At 42.8% G+C, this 5,275-nt stretch overlaps 1 protein-coding gene across 1 annotated transcript in view; it reads left to right on the top strand.

The window, feature by feature from the left end:
• Window positions 1-2,788: 2,788 nt before the first annotated feature.
• The window catches only part of LOC118429477 (glutamate receptor ionotropic, NMDA 2B-like), a 72,835-nt gene continuing 70,348 nt past the window's right edge, over window positions 2,789-5,275 (top strand). Inside the window, exon 1 of the mRNA XM_035839970.1 lies at window positions 2,789-3,012. The gene's annotated coding sequence lies outside the window, so the exon portion shown is untranslated. The remainder of the gene's footprint in view (window positions 3,013-5,275) is intronic.

Here is a 5,275-nt window from a genome sequence, read left to right as displayed (position 1 = left end):
CACGCGGTATCACTTTATCCTAAACGCTTTCTGAAATACCAAGTGGCGCCACAATAGTAGTGCAGAGACTGGAACGATCGAAACCGCTTAAAGTTTTAGCGGCTTCCCGGAAGATTCCATGCATTGTCGTCTGCGTAGGTCAAGGGTGAATAGGATATGTGGAAGCCGCCGTGGCGGGAATATCAATTCTTTTACTACTTATAGAGGCACCTGATACATTTGAAACGTCATAGTTTGACTGATTCCCATTGATTCTTACATTTTCAAATTACTGCTTTGTTGATGTAGCCATTACAAGTAAATACTCTGTAATTTCAGCAAAGCAGTAATCAGAGAAACATAATTTTACCACTTAAGCTTTATTTGCACATTATGTGGCGTCTTTCCTATATTCTGTCTGTAACCCATTATGGAAAAGACAGCCCATCCTTATTAGAGCAGGTTTATTACAGACAGACTTTACTGCACTAATGCACGCGAGATAGAAAACCACTCCTTAACATCAGTTTCAAATGGCATCATTGGCCAACTAAAGCACAAGACTCATCACACAAGCGATACTTAACTCATGCTATTATAGCTTTCAAAATTCTTCGCTGCTTTGGCGAGAGTTCCTTTGAGATCCAGATCAGCAATATTCGCGGCAATACGTGTGCTAGTGCATAACATGGCTAATAAGGAAGACAATCGTACAACTTTCCCAGATGGTACCGATGGTACCCAGAATGAGTGAGAAAATTACTTGCTGTATCAGGACTGGTTATCTGGAACGGCGTCTCAGAAGTTGCAGTGTGATCCAGTTTAGAGGAGTTTTAGAGGTAGGATATATATCACAGCTTTGAATGTTGATTGATTTGCGGACTAGGACTGTGCTTTTGGTGCTTTTGGAAAATTAGTAATTATAATACATGTATTCAGTTTGAGGAGCGGAGGAACTTGGCAAGAGTTGAGTACTAACAATGAAACGTTATTTATACATGTCTGTTTTACCACGTCATTGTACCTTCATAAGAGACTGATGATGATACGTATAAAGACCAAATAGTGATGAAACTTACAGTCACGATCAGATATGTAGAAGAATTTGCATAAAAAAATCAGCTATCAACTCCTGACTTCTATCTGATCACCTATAGATAGCCTGCATCCCATAGTCATTGAGGCTGGCTTGTGCCGTGTCGGCCTCTATCTCACAGCTGAGCCTTAAGTTACGGATTTCTTATAAATCACTTTAGCCTTGCGGACAGTCATTCAGCCTGACAGTATAATATGTGGTGGAGCTAAAAGTCCATAACATCGTTCAATAACAGTGCTTGAACTTTGACTGGTGAAAGGCGACGGGAGTACTCATATCAAGGGTAAAAGTACACTCTCCGAATCGGCAGTCACCTTGCTCTGTCGCTCCCATGACTAGTGTCCTACAAACATGTGTATCAAGATAATCAGGAAATAGCTAAGACTACATGTACCATAAGGTACATGTAGTCTTAGCTATTTCCTGATTATCTTGATATTTGAATGGCACACATTTCAGATTAATCATACCATTGATTTTCATTAAATTTGCATGACTAATAGATTGAACCTTAGCTATTTGGAGTAATGAGAGTGCTATGATGCTAAACCCAACCATAATTCACCCAAATATACGACCGGTGCGTACACGCAAGTTTTGACATGAGCGCGACATTATCAGCACAATAAATTTGCATGACCCAAGAAAGTTACTACTGTTTCCGGATCACAGCCGGTCACGTGATGGCACCCCTTCCTCCTACCTCTCCCCACCTAGTCCTATCCTCCTACAGTCGGTTCTATTCACATGTACATGGAAACTTTGCCTACGGTCACGGCAACACTAGTGTTAGAGGAAGATTTGCAGGCGATTGTTCATAATCCTTCGGTATTATTGGTTTTACGTAATACGGTATAAATGCATTTTCGGTGCGATGGTAATTAGATACATACAACCATGTTGCCAGTGACGTCATGTTGCTGGTTGAACCTACCTTTTCCGATCTTGTGGCAGATAATGTTAGATACAAGTAATATGAATTGCTGTATACACATGGTCAGAAGACACATGGTCAGCTGCATGAAGATGGAACTTGGAAGACATACAGCGTGCATTTCGGAGAAACATGTTACACAAGAGATTGATAATGAAAATATAGATAGCAGCAATGTTTTCCTACCGCCCCTCCCCATTTCAACGACACCTGCTTTTCCTGCTCAATAATTGTCCACATTTCGTAGGGAGCAGTTTTTAGGGGCGGAACAATCGGTTACGTATTGATCCATTTAACAAAAACAATGTAGCAGCCGGCCCGGGACAGTCCTGCGCACGTGATCGCACTCTCCGGCAATTACCGGTGGCAAATCAAGTTACAGGGAATTGAACTTGGACCTTTCGGCCATGTCTTCAATTTATACGGCGTAACCAATATAGCCTCTTTTAGCCCAAACCCTTGGAGATTGTAGCCCTTGAACCGACCCATTGGCCCGCCTAATTTACCCGACTGCTCGCATGTTTCTGTGGGAGCAATTGCGGTCGAAGTATGTGTCATTCCGTCGCAAGGGGAGTGCTTTCGTAACGGAGTGTTACAGTCACGAAACAGCGGTTTTCGATGCGCAGACACGACTTGATTACTCCTTGTTACTGCGGTAAATTGCCAGAGGTTTTGTGGTATTTTTCTTATTATATCTTGTGGGAGCTTATGGTATTTCGCTTCGGTGAGCATCCCAATTGCAACGGGGCGATCAATATTTGAGCACGAAGGCTTTATTAATATCAGGTACGAACGCTCCAAACACTTTCAAATTCATAGCCGCGGCTCCGGAGAAGGGACAGGGATAGCGGAGGAAGTTGTGTGAAGCAGCCGTCGGATGAACGTTGTCTCATAGGGGATATTACATGTGTTTTCAGGGAAAGGTGGCCCGCCCCGGTCCTGGCAGGTGGCAACAGAAGATTATGCCAACTCAAGCGGAGAGATAGACCTAAACCACTGAAAGGTAACGTTCTTCATTTGCGCCCTGTTTTACAATATTATGCCTTTCGGTAAATATAAAGTAATGAGGGGCGTGGTAGAAATGTTCATTGGCAGATCCACTTTATAACGATATGTTGTAGGTTATTAGAATTGGGCCTTTACAGGTTTGAATACGAACTGAATATTGCATTTTTCATGTGTTTTTAGCATATTTAAATGTTCTCCTCCTTTCATCGCATTTCTTGAATATTGATGCCTTTCCCCGCTCCCAGCGCGTTATACAGGAGCGCTGCGAACTGAAATGCGCAGTTCAGTTCTCCCTTGATTATGTTGCCCATACATACTCTTATACGGTATTTCGTTTACAACGTTACGACAAGAGCTACATAAACCGGTATTCGATTACTTTAACGAATGCTTAGGCATTCCCTCGCAATGGGAATGGCGCTATGAATAGGCGGCAATGTCCCCGGCCTGGATTGTACTTCAAGTAGCAATCCAGCTCCAATGGGAGAGGGGCTTTGTATTGATCGCGCGTCTAAAACAAAGAAATGGAATAATAAATCAAGTGCGGGTTGGGTAACAGGTTTGAGAGCTGCCTGGCGAGGTGAGGCCCGGAGCGGTAAGTAGTTTTCGTGAAGGAAACGAGATAAGATTACGCGGGATAACATCGCTTCCTCCAGGTCTTTCGTACCGAACGTTAAGATGCCATACATATGCGGACTCCCTCGGGTAGCTGTTGAGAGACGTTTTTTATGGCCGTGTAAACTACAGTTATGCAGAGTGGACATGTGCACCGTTGCGCCGCCGAGCCTTTTCAGTTGACGACGCGGTTACATTCGTAGCAGGTAGTCGTAGGATTTTGATGTTGCGGGATTTCCAAGCATGTTGTGACTAAACCAATCACAGACGATGATAAGACAGCCCTGTCGGCAACGAAGCAGCTAAATGTTAAGGGACTATCCCAGGAATTCTCCCATTTTGCAATTCGTACGGTGATTGTGTGACGTATAAGACCAGGCAATGAGCCAGCGAACTCTTGTGGTAGGATCCGTTACTTGGACGGGGACCAACGGATCTATAGATTTAGCCGTTAGAATTTTAGTGTCTTTTAATATATCCCATTTGATTAACCCGTAGGTTAGATATGAGCTTGATTTAACCATGGCCAGTACTGACCGATGGAAGACAAATGTGATTTCACTAATCGCAGGTTTACCATTTATTTTCTATATAGACAGTTACGCAAATAGATTAATTCCTTTATTGATTGCCAGTCCAATCAGCGTATGGTGCCCGGTCAAGTCTGTAGAATGGAAGTCAGAGAACACGTATGTTACATCCTGAGTCAATAACCTCTACCAGCAACAGGAAAATACGCAATGTAACATGACACAGTCACAACCATCGTAGCGTGCCGCGGGTGACACGGAACAGCAGCCACATGCATACTTTAACTGTCGTAATATTTTGACGTTTAATTGAAAATGGCGAAGTTCTCTCCGTGATATACGGCAGCATAAAAGGCAGACAATGACAGATTCCCGGAAGCCACTCCTCTGTGTTAAAACTACCAGATGGTACAAGATTATTGCTATGATTCCATTTAAACCCTGTCATCAAGTCTGATCTAAGTCAATTAGAAGACATAATGTGCTATCATCTTCGGTAGAACGAAGAACTTTCAACCTTAAGTGGATGAGTTTATGACACATTTCCACTAACGGTTCGAGTCATAGGTGTTATCATACACACATGCTCAGAATGCAAAGCAGTATTAGTACAGATTTATGGTATAATCACTGAAAACCCCTCTCTTGAAGATGTTCTTTATGCTAGTAATGGCATTGCAAAATTCAACAATAACTTCTTTTCCATTGGAAAGAACGATTCATTATTTCACATAGAAAAAGGTTAATGGAAAGTTAATTTATCCCCAAATAAAGAAAGTTGCCTTCACCTTGGTGGATTTTCCTTGAAGACAAGAAAGAGTTATTGAATGCGGCGTAATGGTACGTAGGCCCGGATGGCAGGAAGATTCATTCTTATACTCATTACCATATATTCCCCCAGGTCATCCTGGGACAAGCCTGGAGAGGGGTGAGCTTCAGCCGCCGCTCTCAATGCTTCACAACGCGAATAGTCAAGGACATTTCGGTTGAAAGCCCTTCACCGAGGCTCCTTTGCCTCTGTAGGAATTTTCTGAAAGTCATATCAGCTCACTAAAGCGTGCTGTTGTTGTCATTTTGTCAGCAATAAGTCGAAGGATACATTCGTTGTCCCTT

Source organism: Branchiostoma floridae, chromosome 13 (genome assembly GCF_000003815.2).
Source record: "Branchiostoma floridae strain S238N-H82 chromosome 13, Bfl_VNyyK, whole genome shotgun sequence".
In the NCBI taxonomy this organism is placed as follows: Eukaryota; Metazoa; Chordata; class Leptocardii; order Amphioxiformes; family Branchiostomatidae; genus Branchiostoma; species Branchiostoma floridae.
This window is presented reverse-complemented; position numbering and strand designations above follow the sequence as displayed.